The sequence below is a fragment of the Lithobates pipiens genome, unplaced genomic scaffold, assembly GCF_037356315.1.
Source record: "Lithobates pipiens isolate NorthernLeopardFrog02 unplaced genomic scaffold, aLitPip1_a1.2 Scaffold_3, whole genome shotgun sequence".
In the NCBI taxonomy this organism is placed as follows: Eukaryota; Metazoa; Chordata; class Amphibia; order Anura; family Ranidae; genus Lithobates; species Lithobates pipiens.
In genome coordinates, this window is record NW_027507790.1 from 99592336 (window position 1) to 99609681 (window position 17346).

General features: G+C 44.8%; 1 protein-coding gene across 1 annotated transcript in view; it reads left to right on the top strand.

The window, feature by feature from the left end:
• Positions 1 to 17346, top strand: part of SUSD2 (sushi domain containing 2) — a 263794-nt gene that overhangs the window by 219192 nt on the left and 27256 nt on the right. The window lies entirely within an intron of this gene.

Below are 17346 nucleotides of genomic sequence, written 5' to 3' on the forward strand. Positions count from 1 at the left end.
TGCAAGGGCTGTGTCACGTACCTAGTGGTGAGCCCGGAATACAGAAGGAGACCTCTCTTGCATCCCCGACTCACGGCCCCTGATGGTGGTGACAGGAGGCACGGGAGTCAAAGGTAGCACGAGTGCCTGGCAGGATCAACAGCCGGAGGATGGATCAGGCTGACTTCAGGAACTGTAGCTGGACAAGCAGGCCCCAGTGACAGCGGACAGGAACCAGTAGACAGCAGGAGACCAACAGGAACAGGTGGATCACTCAGGGGCAGGCACGCAGAAGAGTTGGGCAAGCCGGGTCAAACCAGACAGTCAGTACAGGAACAGATGCAGCAGGCAGAGGCAGGAACGTGAAACAGGCCGGGTCGGTAACGGATGAGCACGGATGGACCAGAGGATGAGACAGGTGCAGAGTCGTAGACAAGCCGGAGGTCAGAGGCAGGCAGAAGGCAGGGAAGGTCACAGGTCAGGCCGGGTCAATACACAAACAGATCAGATTCAGGTAATAGTCTCAGGAACGCTGTAGATCAAGCAGCAAGATCTGAAGGGAGAACTGGGTTTAAATAGCCCGCCTGGCGACGGTAACCGTGCGCGCGCGCACACGAATGTGCGCGCACGCGAACACGCGCAACCGCGCGACCGCGAACCACTGTCCCCAGCCAACCTTTCCTGACAGGCTGGTCCAGACTCCAAAAAGCAGAAGGAGAACCAGATGCGGGCTGGAACTGGGACCAGAGCTGAGCAGGAGCAGCAGGAACACTCACACCGGATAAGAGAGGCAGGCAAGGCGTAGTCATAATCAAGCCAGGTCATACACAGGCAGGCAGGAACGGTACAAAAGCAGCAGGCAGAAGAATAGTCAAGACAAGCTGGGGTCGGGGGCAGGCACCAAACAGAGAGTAGTCAAAGGCAAGCAGGTAACGAACAAGGTAATAACAAGGGGCTCTATCAGGAACGCTGTAGACCAGACAGCAGGGAGGCAAGGTGACAGGTCCCTTTAAATAGTTCCTTTGGCGCCAAGATCCGTCATACTGCGTGTCCTTGCATGTTCGCGCATGCGCACATACTCCCATTAACATTACCGCGCACCCGCATACACCCATTAGTTCCCTCGCGCACACGTGTGCGTCCATCAGCATTAGCGTGCAGCTGCTTACACCCGACAGCATTAGCGCGCACCCGCGTGCACCTGTATGTGTCAGCGCACGCCCGTGTACGCCCGTATGCGCCCTCGCGATCCCGCGTGCTCCCACCTGTGTTAACATGCACCAGTGTGCGCCGGTTGGCTCTTCTGCTGGGGATTCTGCAGGTAAGACTTCTGGGAACAGCCGAGTGATCAGAACGTCCTTCTTGACACACACAATGGGGAAATTATACCATCGGAGAAAGACACTTTAGTAAACAGATTATAGCAGGAGAACCCAGTATTAGGTTGTTTTGAGCTGATTATGTTAACATCTGCTCTAAGTCTCTGAGTTGGCAGGGGGGGGGGGGGGGGTAGCAGTCAATGCTGGTTTGGGCACAGAGGCCCCAAATCTGTATCCAGGTCTTAGGCTCCCAGAGTCTATATGTTTTGGGGGACATGGATCTGAATCTGAAGCAAAAACATTCCTAAGATCTCCCAGGCACACGCCTTCCAAAGAATAGAGCCCCCTCAAAAGCCAGGGCCCATATTCAGTTGGCAAGAGGCTACCCTGCAGTCCCCTTTCAAAAGCCCCTGTGTCAGATGTCCCTTTTGCTTCTTAGGCAAGAGCTGCTCCTTTTCAACAGCTTAGAAAAGTGGTGTAGGCATAGAACCTGCACCACTCTTTGTTAATTCATAAAAAAGCGACCAAGGTCTGGAAGCATCAGAGTACCAGCAGGTATATCAGCCGTAAGGGAAAGGGGAGGCTATACCATCATCGCACTGTTTTTGCAGTATAGGATGCAAACTGGATCCCTTACATGGTGTCACCAGGAAGTGAGAGAAAAACCTACCCAGACAAAGGACACAGATGGGAATAAAAGCTTGACAGATGTTCTGGATTTTATGTAGTCAAAAATAAAAATGTATCTGGAGTTGGTCATAAGGAAGTAGGTCTGGTACTGGCCAGGAGTGGGTTCGATGTCCCTGAGTACTAAATATACTGCATGGAGCATCGTAAGTTCCTTTTATTTTTCAAGTTTACCTAAAATCTAGGATGCCATAGTAAGCCAGTACAACCATCATAAACTTAAAACAGTGGGTTTTTCTTGATTAAGAAATAATACATAAAAAGCACAGACTTGTTTACCACAAAATCTGTCCGCAGGCTACAAAGTATGTTCTAAATCTGCTCTGTTTGGCCCTAATCGAGGAAATCCTTTTGCTCCTCACTTTAAACCACGGACATGTGGACATCTATATACAATGGAACAAAACAAAAACTTTCCTGCTCTTTCTGCTTAGAGGGTTATACTCATAGTAGGGAGAGCACACACTATTGTCAAAAATCCCCCCATGTGTTTTACATCTATTATGACATTTACTTTATTCATCAGATGTTCTTAATCTGAAGCAACATGCGTTTTAATTTCTGACATGGTGAATACAGATGTATTTTCAGGAGTTTGATGCTATTTATTCTAGCAGCCTGTCCTGATAATTCCCTGTGTATTTCTTAAACTTTTTTGTTTGTACTTGCCTGCAGCACTTATTGAAAAGAAACTCCAGCCAAATCTGATAGTGGAACAATGCGTTAAGACCAGTGGGGTTAAATAGTCTCTTTTCGTTTAACAATTTTACTTCAAATGGTGAAAGTACTTCTCTCTCCACGAAACCAAGATAGGTGATGCAATACCCACTGAAACCTACCTTACTGGCCCTGTAAGCAAGGAAATTGCTGTGTTGGGAGGCGGTGGGGCCACCCCTGCTATGGCAGAGAATGCTCTACACCAGTGATGGTGAACCTTGGCATCCCAGATGTTCTGGAACTACATTTCCCATGATGCTCACGCACTCTACGGTGTAGTTGAGCATCGTGGGAAATGTAGTTCAAAAACGTCTGGAGTGCCAAGGTTTGCCATCACTTCTCTACACCCTTATATGCAGCGAGGAACAAACATACCCAATGACAAAACCGTCTTGGGGTAGCGTTGGTATAATATTAGCCCTAAACAGCCAGAAGCCCTCCTTTTCATATCCATAGCAACTAATTCTAAATAACTTTCATTCCTAACTAATCCTAATTGTTGATAGCTAAAATCTGTTTAGTTGCCATGCAGTATTGCTGTTTGTGTTGTATTATTAAATAACCATCTTTATTTACATTCCTGTAGAATGCCATGCTTCATCAGTTCTAATTTTACATTCTTGTGCTGTAGCTTTGTTTGGCAGTGTAATATTCTTCATTGTTAAATCCCTAATAGTCTTTCATACCTCTGCACGTGGTGTAACGCATGCTATTGTTGCAAGACTTGAAATTTTAGCATGCATTTATGTGCATTTTTGTGCTTTTCATATGCATATTTTTTGGCCATGCAATATGTGACGTTATGGAGAAACATTCAAGAACAGAGATTTTATAAGCACTAAATCAGGTGGAAAACAAATTATACATTTTTTGTGCATTTACTTGTCCATGGAACAAGCTGCCGAGATAGGTTTGAACTAACCACATAGTAATGAATGAGATTCCTATCTCAAATATATTTTATGCAGGAAAAACATTTAAGTGTTTTTAACCCCCCCCCCCCCGTCTCTCTTCAAATCCCCCTTTCCCTGGTTCCTGTCTTCAGGTGGCTCCATCCCCGTACATGAATCCATCTTTGTGTGTGCACTCCTTGTTGGAAATGCAGTGGATTCTCCTTGTACCTAATACATAGTCCCAGCTGCAAGCCTATTCCCTGATCCTCCTTACTCCAACACAATAATTGGAGCTTGCACTATCCTTGCTTGTACTCTGTGCATCCAAGGGGCACATGTGTTTTCCTACTTGCAGGTTTGGGTAAGTAGGGCACTGGGACATATAAATGTACTTGCTAAAAATGTATTAACTTCTTGCCCCACACCTAACTCATAGTATATGCGTTGGAAAAAGGGTGGACTTTACAGCCCACACACTGCACATATGCATCAATGGCCAGCTGATATTTCTGTGCTTAGAATATGCTCACTGCATGCTCCCAGCACAGGGTTTGAGTTGTCAAAGACAGCTTTTAGTCCACACTAACGAAGGGTAGCTGGTGTGATGGCTGATTCTTCCCATCCCTGGGCATTTAGACCCTATAAAAAGGATGCCGTAGCTGGGCAATAAGGGGTTATTGTGATTGTAAAATCTCAGTAAAAAAAATAAATAAATAACAAACATCTTATACTTACCTGCTCTACGCAGTTGATTTTGCACAGGGCAGCACAGAACCTCCTCTTCTCTGGTGCCTCTTTTCTGCTCCAGGCCCCTCCCTCCTGTTGAGTGCCCCCCCGAGCTGCAGCTCCCTGTGTCCATTCAAACACATAGCTGCCATTTAGCCCTGCCTCCTCTCTTCCCTGATTACTAACTGACTTTGATTGACAGCCGAGGGAGCCAATGGCGCTGCTGCTGTGTCTCAGCCAATGAGAAGGGAGAGTCCCGGAGGGCTGAGGGATTTGTGGACATCACTGGATAGAGATGGGGCTTAGGTAAGTATTAGGGGGTGCTGGGGAGGCTGCTACACACAAAAGGCTTTTTATCTTAATGCAAGAAGGCAGAGAGAAGATATCAATAATATTACAGACATATTACAAGGCAATTTTTTTTTTCGAATGGTTATTTTGTTTATTTTTTTATAAATGTTGGGGACTCCCAGATAAATGGCTCTTGCTGTTTTTACGTTTTTTTAAGCAAAGGATACATTTAAAATCAGTGATACACAGTATATATTCAGTAAGTATATTATAAAATGTCAGGATCAAATTCTGAGGCCGCGTACACACGGGCGGACTGTTCGCCCAACCTTGTCCGCTGAACAGTGTTTGGGCGGACAGTCCGCTCGTGTGTGGGCTTTCAGCGGACAGTTTCAGCGGACAGTTGGACGGACAAAGTCTTTCGGAAATTCCGAAAAACTGTCCGCTGAAACTGTGTTTGAGCGAACAGTCCGCCCGTGTGTGGGCTTGTTCGCTGTACTTTCGAAATGAGCGGACTGTTCCCGCTCGGAAAGTCCGCCCATTTCGAGCGCGTGTACAGGTAGGCGGGGCCCGCGAAGGAGACGTCGCGGGCTCCGCCGCCTGGAATGGGCTTAAAGGGGAACTCCAACGCCGAAAAAAATCGGCGTGGGGGTTCCCCCCAAGTCCAGACCAGACCCTTGTCCGAGCACGCTACCCGGCCGGCCAGGAAAGGGGGGCGAGCGAGCGCGCCCCCCCTCCTGAGCCGTACCAGGCCGCGTGCCCTCAACATGGGGGGTGCCTTGGGGAAGGGGGGGCCGCACGGCCCCCCCACCCCAAAGCACCTTGTCCCCATGTTGATGAGGACAAGGGCCTCTTCCCGACAACCCTGGCCGTTGGTTGTCGGGGTCTGCGGGCGGGGGGCTTATCGGAATCCGGGAGCCCCCTTTAAGAAGGGGGCCCCCGGATACCGGCCCCCCACCCTATGTGAATGAGTATGGGGTACAATGTACCCCTACCCATTCACCTGTGAAATAAAGTACAAAAAAAACCACAACACATGGAAAAAGTATTTTATTGCACAGCTCCGGGGGTCTTCCGTCTTCGGGGGTCTTCTCGCCGGACTCCTCCGCTATGTGTGTGTAGCTCTTTTACTAGCGGAGGAGTCCGGCTTTCTTCCTCCCCGCCGCCGGCCTCTTCTCCCGACTTCGGGGGTCTTGTCCCCCTCTTCGGTTCTTCTGCCGGGCCACCGCGCCTGGTCCGGTGGCCCGGTCTTCTGTCGCCGTCTTCCGTTCTTCTGTCGCCGCCTTCGGTTCTTCTGCCGGGCCACCGCGCCTTCTTGTAGCTCTTTTACAGGCGGTGGCCCGGTCTTCTGTCGCCGCCGCTGTCGTCGTCGTCGCCGCCGCCGCCGCCGCCGCCGCCTTCCGTTCTTGTTCTTCTTCTTGTTCTTCTTCTTCTTCTCCTGGAGATGTTGACTCGACGAGCTCTCCGGCCGGAATGCCAGGGACACGCTCCGCTGCCACTTATATAGTGACAATGGGGCGGTGTCACATGGTATATGTCACATGGGTTGGTCACATGGGTTGATGTCACATGGGGACTATGACATCGTAAGGGGGCGGGGTCACCATGTGACCAACCCATGTGACATATACCATGTGACACCGCCCCATTGTCACTATATAAGTGACCGCACAGCGCGGCTCTGGCATTCCGGCCGGAGAGATCGTCGAGTCAACATCTCCAGGAGAAGAACAAGAAGAAGAACAAGAAGAAGAACAAGAACGGAAGGCGGCGGCGGCGGCGACGACGACGACAGCGGCGGCGACAGAAGACCGGGCCACCGCCTGTAAAAGAGCTACAAGAAGGCGCGGTGGCCCGGCAGAAGAACCGAAGGCGGCGACAGAAGAACGGAAGACGGCGACAGAAGACCGGGCCACCGGACCAGGCGCGGTGGCCCGGCAGAAGAACCGAAGAGGGGGACAAGACCCCCGAAGTCGGGAGAAGAGGCCGGCGGCGGGGAGGAAGAAAGCCGGACTCCTCCGCTAGTAAAAGAGCTACACACACATAGCGGAGGAGTCCGGCGAGAAGACCCCCGAAGACGGAAGACCCCCGGAGCTGTGCAATAAAATACTTTTTCCATGTGTTGTGTTTTTTTTTGTACTTTATTTCACAGGTGAATGGGTAGGGGTACATTGTACCCCATACTCATTCACATAGGGTGGGGGGCCGGTATCCGGGGGCCCCCTTCTTAAAGGGGGCTCCCGGATTCCGATAAGCCCCCCGCCCGCAGACCCCGACAACCAACGGCCAGGGTTGTCGGGAAGAGGCCCTTGTCCTCATCAACATGGGGACAAGGTGCTTTGGGGTGGGGGGGCCGCGCGGCCCCCCCTTCCCCAAGGCACCCCCCATGTTGAGGGCACGCGGCCTGGTACGGCTCAGGAGGGGGGGCGCGCTCGCTCGCCCCCCTTTCCTGGCCGGCCGGGTAGCGTGCTCGGACAAGGGTCTGGTCTGGACTTGGGGGGAACCCCCACGCCGATTTTTTTCGGCGTTGGGGTTCCCCTTTAAGCCCATTCCAGGCGGCGGAGCCCGCGACGTCTCCTTCGCGGGCCCCGCCTACCTGTACACGCGCTCGAAATGGGCGGATTTGCCTCCTCCTTACGTGGGCGAGTCCGTTCATTTCAAAAGTTGAGCGAACTGTTTGCCCAACCTTGTTCGTCAAACAGTCCGCTCGTGTGTGGGCAAGTCCGCTCATGCAAATTTTGAGCGGACTGTTTGCCGAAACTGTTTGACGAACAAGGTTGGGCAAACAGTCCGCGCGTGTGTACGCGGCCTAAGATGCTCTGTATGATATTCTTTGTTATGTATTGCCTTTAAAATATGTTTTTGTGCCACTATACATGTCTGTCGTTAGGTTTCTTCTAATGACAAAGTGTTATAAGTGTGCCATAAGATAGCTATTCAACAGAAAAGAGAATGAGTGTGCGCTACAATGAATGGGAGGACACTAATAGATTGCATGCATTCCTTCATTTTTACAAGACAACTGTAGAGATGTATTGTGCACTGCTGTTGGGAACATACCATGACGGTTATTTTCTCACATTAGTCAGGGATTTCATGAGGCTTGATGAAGTTTCTCAAAGAATGCAAACAATGTATCTATGAAATTTCCAGTCTGTGCTGAGGGTCCACCTGTTTGGGCTTTGGAAAAGTTATAAAATCCCAAAAGGTTCTGCTACGCTGTCTGTCACAGAATACTGGGATTTCCTGAGTGAATTGTAAGACAATAGTAGACACTGTGCTTTAATGGCCCTGAGTAGCTTATTGCTTTATACTGGCCACTGTTCCCTTGGGATTCTTATCATTCAAGCTGGCCATGTTATGATTCTTTAGGGATCCACATCATCCATACTGGCCATGTGCGTGACTCCCTAGGAAATCATAACATCCATATTGGCCATGTACATGATTACCAATGATCCATATCATCCACAAAAACAACACTCTACTAGGTCAATCAATCTAAAACAGTCTAGGAGGGAGGGTCAATTGATACAAAAAGTAATAACTGTGGGGATGGAGCTGATGAAGAAAGTTAAACAGTGTAATAGTTAGAAGCAGGGTAGGCTTCTTTAATGAGAAGGGTTTTCAGGGATCATCTAAAGATGGATAGATTAGGGGACAGTCGGACAGATTGGGGTAGAAAGTTCCAAAGGGAGAATGGGTGAAGCTCTGGAGAAATCCTGTAGGCGAGCATTGGAGGAGGTGACAAGGGAACTAGAGAGCAGGAGGTTTTGGGAGGACGAAAGAGCGTTGCATGTTGGTATTTAGAGACTAGATTAGTGATATACCTTTGGGGCAGAGTTGTGGACAGCTTAGTAATTTATTTATATGGTAATCTTTTCCTTTCTTGTGTGTTTCAAAAATTGCACATTTGTTTTATGAACATATCTTTAATAATAGAATAATTACCTGCTCTAATTTTCATTTATGTGTCACCACATGTAAACACTATTTTTTTTTTTTGTATCTCTTCTTTGTTACTTGTTATGGCCACTTTATCATTTAAATATGACTTCATAAAGTATCAAATGAATAGTTTCAAAATACAGAGCACGGGCAATTTACCTTCATTTATATAGTGTATATTGCTAATGTCCCTATACTTTCATTATTATGCCTTAAAGTTAGCCAATGTTTTAAAGACATATACAGCTAGGCAACTTGCATTTTCAGGAGGAGGGCAGCAATTGCAGCCTCCATATTTTCCTTATGACTGGTGTACTTTAATGTTGGGTAAGATGCAAAAGAGAGAAAATGTGCCATCTACCTTTATTCTAGAAGCTTTATACAGCTTGAAGATATTTTACTATTTTATTTAACTTGTCATTTGTTTTATTGTATCTAACTTTTTTAAATAGTAAGCATAATAACCTTCCAGTATATTTTAAGTTGCGCATAAAAAACGAAGCACCCATACAATAAGGAATAACACACAAACACTCAGCTTCAGGACTCCATGCTGCAAGTAAACAACATTCTCTACAAATCGAAATAACCACATACAATATAATTAAAATGTTTATCATCCTTGAGAGACTTTGACTATTTTTTAATCATTCGACGATCCCTGAAATCCCTTCTGTTTAAAGAAGCCTATCCTGCTTCTACCTAACAACTGAACTTTTACTTTCTCCATCAGCTCATTCCCCCACAGTTATTACCATTTTTATTAATTGACCTTCTCTCCTAGGTTGTAAGCTCTAACAAGCAGTGCCCTCCGATTCCTCTTGTACCAAATTGTAATGTAACTGTAATGTCTGCCTTAATTTTGTTAAGCGCTACGCAAACTGTTGGTGCTATATAAATCCTATATACTGCATTTATTGGTGTATAACACTCACTTTATCACCCTGAAAATCGGGTGCAAATAGTGTGTGCATGTTATACGCCGATACTGCAATTTGGGCTGCCTGGGAGGGAACAGGGAGGGGACAGGACGAGAGCCATCAGATTACATACAGCGAGAATCTCCTGTTTACTCAGCGGCCTCGCTAATAGGAAGTCCCGTCTCCTGGGCCGGCATCGGGCCAGTGTTCTGTCTATCATAGAACTTTATATTAAAGAGGCTGCCGAGTAAACAGATTTGCGCTGTATATAATCTGACGGCACTCATCCTGTCCCCTCTGAGGCAGCAGTAATCTAAGGTGAGGCTGCAAATGGGCACTGATCAGGTTGCATTTATGGCAAAGTTGAGGCTGCATATGGGCATTGATCAAGCTGCAGTGATCGGCAATTGTGAGGCTGTAGATGGGCATTGATCAGGCTGCATTAATGGGCAATTGTGAGACTGCAGATGGCATTAATCAGGCTACAGATGGGCAATGGTGAGGCTGCATTGATGAGCCCTGATCCTTATTTTGCTTCAAAGTTCTTAATTTAAAATGTAAGTTTTTATTCCTGAAACTTCCCTCCTAAAATGAAGGTGCGTGTTATACGCCGATAAATGCGGTAATAATAATATCATTTCCATGAATAACATGTGTAATGACTTGGGAAATACTGGCCAGTTTAACATCAGTTAGGGAGTTACAGTATATCATGCTTTTCCAGTTTCAGGATCAGTATCAAGAATACTCCAGAAAAATATAAGAAACACTTCTTTATTCAATACTACTAGCATATGTACCTGCGTCTTTCATAGTAGTATCCTATGTAACCTTCTGTAAACACTCAGGCTTTAAACTATGCTGTCTGTTAAAATGATTATGGCACGAAAAAGCAGAGGATAACCTTATGAAAGCACTGCTGCCCTCTCATTGCCCTTTCATTATCCAGTCATAAGCTAGAGTGGGTCCTTTCCAGGCCATGTTTCTTAGATACATTGTAGTCTACAGAGTATTCCAAGTTTAGGCTGTAATATCTTGTTAGGAAATATGGACTTTAAAACTATCTCAAAATAAATTTGTATTTCGTTTCATGAAAAGAAGTGCAGATGGAGCACTTGTGTCTAAATGTACACATTGGGGTTGATTTACTAAAACTGGGGAGTGCACAATCTGGTGCAACTCAGCATAGAAACCAATCTGCTTCCATTTTTTTTGTCATAGCTTAATTGAACAAGCTGAAGTTAGAAGCTGATTGGCTACCATACACAGCTGCATTAGATAGTGCACGCTCCAGTTTTAGTAAATCAACCTCATTGTTTCCCGTTGTTCGTTACCAAAGGTGGTCTTCACTATGTAGTTTAAGCAGCAACATGAGATTGTATGTCTGGTCATCATACTCATTGCACAGATCTTCTTAAAAGAGCCCGGGGAACTTTGTGTTTTGCTTTATTGTTCATTATGTAGTCCATGACCTGGACATACCTGGATGTCCAGAGGGTAGTGTTCCTTCTGTATAAAGGGAGGTAAAATTAGTTCTCAGGTGAAATTTTACCCAGTCCAGGAAATCTTTCATTATCTTTTTATGCATTGAACCCTCTTTTGTTATTTGGTTTTTATATGGTCCTGATGGAGATAAAGTGCTGATGGTAAGGCATGTGGGAGAAAATATTGATGCTGACAAGAGCTTGCACATGTTCAAAGTGTTATGAGACTCTTTTTTTTGGGGGGGGAGTGATTTTAAATACTGGGTGTGAGAATTGGAGGCACTTTTGGTGGAATCATCTTTATTTGGGGCACTTTATATGTTTGTCCATATTGATGATAATGCAAGATAAGATTTAGCAATAATGGAAAAACATGTAAATACAAGATTGGAACTTTTGCAAAAGATGATCTTTACATACATATACATACAGTGAGGATGGAAAGTATTCAGACCCCCTTAAATTTTTCACTCTTTGTTATATTGCAGCCATTTTCTAAAATCATTTAAGTTCATTTTTTCCTCATTAATGTACACACAGCACCCCATATTGACAGAAAATTTCTGACAGAAAAAAACAGAATTGTTGACATTTTTTCAGATTTATTAAAAAAGAAAAACTGAAATATCACATGGTCCTAAGTATTCAGACCCTTTGCTGAGACACTCATATTTAACTCAGGTGCTGTCCATTTCTTCTGAACATCCTTGAGATGGTTCTACACCTTCATTTGAGTCCAGCTGTGTTTGATTATACTGATTGGACTTGATTAGGAAATCAAGTCATTCTCTGCAGCTATTACCTATTGTACCACCACCCCCTCCCTTTAGGATGTAAGCTCTACAAGCAGGGCCCTCCTGTACCTTTTGTATTGTACTGTAATTGTGTTGTCACCCCCTATACATTGTAAAGCACTGTGTAAACTGTTGGCGCTATATAAATCATGTATAATAATAATAATAATTAGGAAAGCTACACACCTGTTTATATAAGACCTTATAGCTCACAGTTCATGTAAGAGCAAATGAGAATCATGAGGTCAAAGGAACTGCCTGAAGAGCTCAGAGACAGAATTGTGGCAAGGCACAGATCTGGCCAAGGTCATAAAAACATTTCTGCTGCATTTAAGGTTCCTAAGAGCACAGTGGCCTCCATAATTCTTAAATGGAAGACGTTTGGGACGACCAGAACCCTTCCTAGAGCTGGCCGTCCAGCCAAACTGAGCTATCGGGGGAAAAGAGCCTTGGTGAGAGAGGTAAAGAAGAACCCAAAGTTCACTGTAACTGAGCTCCAGAGATGCAGTCGGGAGAGGGGAGAAAGTTGTAGAAAGTCAACCATCACTGCAGCCCTCCACCAGTTGGGGCTTTATGGCAGAATGGCCCGACGAAAGCCTCTCCTCAGTGCAAGACCGGACCTCAGACTGGGCCGAAGGTTTACCTTCCAACAAGACAATGACCCTAAGCACACAGCTAAAATAAGGAAGGAGTGGCTTCACAACAACTCCGTGACTGTTCTTGAATGGCCCAGCCAGAGCCCCTTACTTAAACCGAATTGAGCATCTCTGGAGAGACCTAAAAATGGCTGCCCATCAATGTTTACCATCCAACCTGACAGAACTGGAGAGGAACTGCAAGGAGGAAAGGATCCCCAACTCCAGGTGTGAAAAACTTGTTGCATCTTTCCCAAAAAGACCCATGGCTGTATTAGATCAAAAGGGTGCTTCTACTAAATACTGAGCAAGGGTCTGAATACTTAGGACCATGGGATATTCCAGTTTTTCTTTTTTAATAAATCTGCAAAAATGTCAACAATTCTGTGTTTTTCTGTCTATATGGGGTGCTGTGTGTACATTAATGAGGAAAAAAATTAACTTAAATGTTTTTAGCAAATGGCTGCAATATAACAAAGAGTGAAAAATTTAAGGGGGTCTGAATACTTTCCGTCCCCACTGTATATATATTCACTTTGAACTTTATTACAGAGGAATTGTGTGTATGTAAATATATTGAATATAGCATTTTGTTGGAGTGAAGGTCCACTGTGCAGGTAGCTATGGGTGTTGTTTCAACACTTTAACACGTCTGGTTAGTTAGTAAACAAGTGTAGGAAGGGGGGGGGGGGAGTTATAAAAAGAGGGAAGAAGGTGAAGAGTGTGGGGAAGATAGAGTATTTAGGGAAAGAGTAGAGAAGTTGGTGAAAAAACAGGAAAGAAAGCTCAAGGGTGAAGATGTATTATCAAATGGAAGAGAAACCAAGTAGTAGGGTAGTGGGTATGAAAGGGGGATGAGTAGTGTGAGAGATGTAGTAGGGGTAGGGGTTGTAGTAGTAGAAAGGAGTTAAGTATGGTTTTGTCTAGCCTGTCGTTTTTCCCGCCACCACCAGTCCAATACTTGAACAATTACAAATAGTAAAACTTAGAGCTACAGTACTAAATGACCAGTTAGTGGTATGCAAGGGAACCCCTGTGCCAAGCATGGTCTATGTGTGGCCTCAGGTGGAGGCCCCAAAAGAACCACAGTCTTAGCCGTCCTCACTTACAGGGGTCCCCTCACCAGCAACTCTATAAAGGTTGACCCCAGCACTGTAGTAAAAGATTTCACGCAGCAAATGCATGACAGGGCAAACCCTTGCAGAGATGGCCCATTAAGCAAAATACTGAAGAGACAGCCACAAACCATTTAGGTCAAAAGTGGGAAAGTCTCCTTGAGAAGTCATCCATGAGTTAACAACCACCCTTGCCTCCAGCAGCATAATAAGGATGGAGTGAAAACCCAGTAGCTTTGTGAGGCACAGGAACAGGGTAAGGATTGTAATAGAGCAACCAAGGCAAATGGTGGATCCCTTGATTAAAGTGTGGTTCCAAATTTCAAAGTTCTGTGAGCCAGTTTGTGTAATCTCGATAGGAAATGTGCTTTACTCAGAACTCCTGGGATGTATAGCAGGGTATATATCTCTACTGTTCCTAAAATTTGAGGAAACAAAACATGTTTTCGGCCATGGTGGCCTAGACTAACTTACGTTTTAAAGCATTAGGTTTAGGATTACAAGCCACCAAATTTAGCATCTGAACTAAAGAAGACAGTGTAAGAAAAAATACTTTAATAACATCAGGAACTTGAAATTCCGCAGGTCGTCTTCACCACATCTAGATGTCTAAATGCATTGAGTTGCTACTATGTGATTGGCAGATTATCAATTTGTGTTACCAAGCAATTGGACAGGTGTACCTAATAAAGTGGCTGATGAGTGTACATATTACAGAGTTAACAGAAATGATTAGTTGAATGCCCTAGGCAAAGCACTGGGACTCCAGTGATCCATTCTAGCATGGGTTATATGCCGGGTTGAAAAGCTCTCCTGTTCTTTGGTAGGAGCTTCCTGTGAGAACCATCTGGTGAATCTAGATTTGATGCATCAGGTGAAGGCATAAACATGTATTTGTTTCATTCAGAGATCTCAATTGGCTGTAGCAATGCCTTTGTCTCATAGGAGAGACAATAGGGGGTGCAGTGCCCTATTCTAAGATCGTCATCAGATCTTAGAATAGTGGTATTTCAGAATCTTGGATCTGATTGTTGTCTTTTGCAGCTAAAATCTCGTCCATCAGAGGGATTTAATCAACCATTTCCTTGGTGGGCCATCTGTCGAACCACTTGGGCACAGAGATCCAATGTAACCTGTCAAAATCTATTGGAAACTCTAGCAGGTAGTCCAAGAGGTTCTGCAATTGATTGAGGTAGTCTTCTAATTCTGATAATGTGCTTCCTACCTCGATTGTTGAGATCTTCAATGTATCTATTGAAAGAAATCAGATGTTTGTTGTGAATCTCTGTTTGCTGTAGGGATTTAATGTATGTATCCCATTATCTTCTTGACTCTGACAGACATGGCAGCAGGATCTGTTCATACATCCATAATGAATATAAATGAATATCAGCGCTCAGTAAAAAAAATCAAACAACACAGCAGCTGAGCACCATAACCCAGATATTGGGCACTAAATCAAATGTAAAAATATAAAGTGCAGATCTTCAAAGGTGAATCAAAGATAATGCATATGCAAATATGCCATATAATATCTATAAAGTGCAAATGTGCAAAAATCATTGTAATTACTGCGTGATATTGAAAGTGAAATAGATCATTCAGTGAAAAGTTCATTAAATGGCTGGAATTTAAAGAAAAGATCCCACATGAGATATAGAGCCTGGATCAAATGCTTGACCGCGTGATACTCGTCACCACAGTGATATAAAAGGTTTACCGGAAAGCCAGCAACCACCCTTCACAAAGCGCTTGTTGGATCAATGATCCCATAGAAGGATGTCCAGATGTCCTAAATGTGTCTCCCACCAGAAGCCTCCACATCCACCAGGCGATGGTCTGATCAGAACAGATATCCACAGTATCAGGAGGTGCAAACATGCAAAGAAGCAAAGACTCCAATAGTGCAGTATTGTCTCTTTAAGGTATATTTAATGGTAAAAATTGTAGTGCTGCATACAGGTATGCTGACTCAAACGAGTCTCCAGTGCGCATTACAATAAAAAGGATTCCTTGCAAGTGTAAAATCCACAAACAAACGTGTGTAGGCGATCGCGCATGCACAGAGCGTGTGAGCGTGGCGTCCCGACTATTGTTTTGTCAGATGTAACGTCATCAGGGGTACGCTCACACATCTTCATCGACGCTCTATATAGTCCATTGGCAAGACAGAGGAGCGCTGCCATTGGTTAGGGTCAAATGGCTCAAAAGCGCTCATTGGGTGGACAGACCAGGCCTATCATGGATAAAGAGAGAGTGCTCCATGCAGCCATTGGCTGAACTGTATGTCCATCAACCCAAGAGAGTATAAACTGAATTAAACAGCTTTGCTATTTTAACTGTGCTGCCATCTTGTGGTACAAACGAAAAAGGTGCTTTGTCTATTCAGATAATAATAGAGGCTAGCTTTGAGGTGTTGCCAACAAGCCTTAACTAATCAACAATACATATCATTAGACACTGCATACTATTACAGAAGATACAAACATATATATATATATATATATATATATATCTAAATTATCAAAATATTCAAATTACTATCAATAATCAAACGAAAAAATAATAATAGTAAAATGAAATAAAATAAAATAAAAGCAAAAAAAGGGCCAGAAGTCTAAAACAGGATAAGTATGCAACAGCAAGACTGTGTATATATGAGAAGGGGACATCAACTATTATTATTATTGATAAAGCAGTTGATGTCCCACCCAACATTCAAGCCCCTGGGCACGAGACCCCAATTTATGTATCCAATTGGAATCGGCCCTAAAGATATTTTGCCTGCCATTGCTTCCACGCCAACGGTGTACCTATTTTTCCAGGGCAACAAAAGTAGTACTCCTAGGGTCCCGATTGTGTATTAGATCATAGTGCTTAGAAACGTTATGCTTATCAAAGCCCTTACAGATGTTAGTTATGTGTTCCCCCAATCTAATATGCAGCATTTGAATGGTTCGCCCCACATATTCAAGGCCACAAGGACACCTGAGGAGCTAGAGGACACATTTTGTTGTGCATGTAATGAACGTTTTTATAGTATTGTATTGATTTTGCAGGCCCAGCTTCTAATCTACGGAAAACACAATAGCACCAAATGTTCCTGATCCGCCCATTATACCCACTTTCTTTGGGGACCTGAAGGGGTATTATTTGTGCGGGAAGTGCTGGGCTTGCAAAATCAATACCCATCATGGTAGGCGGATTACTGAATTTACCTCAGTGGGCACAGGGTTCACTTACCCTATAAAAACGTTCATTACATGCACAACGAAATGTATAGTCTACCTCCTCAGGTGTCCTTGTGACCTTGAATATGTGGGGCACACTATTCGAATGCTGCATATTAGATTAGAGGAACACATTACTAGCATCTGTAAAGGCTTTGATAAGTATAATGTTTCTAAGCACTATGACCTAAAACACAATCAAGACCCTAGGGCAGTGGTCTCAAACTGGCGGCCCTCCAGCTGTTGAGAAACTACAAGTCCCATCATGCCTCTGCCTGTGGGAGCCATGCTTATAACTGACAGCCTTGCAAAGCCTCTTGGGACTTGTAGTTTTGCAACAGCTGGAGGGCCGCCAGTTTGAGACCCCTGCCCTAGGGGTACTACTTTTGTTGCCCTTGAAAAATATGTACCTCATTGGCGTGGGAGCAATGGCAAGTGAAATATCTCTAGGACCGAGACCAAGTGGATACATAAATTGGGGTCTCGTGCCCAGGGGCTTGAATGTGGAGTGGGACATCAACTGCTTTATCAATAATAGTTGCTGTTGCACTATTGCACAGTTGCACAGTCTTGCTGTTGCATACTTATCCTGTTCTAGACTTCTGGCC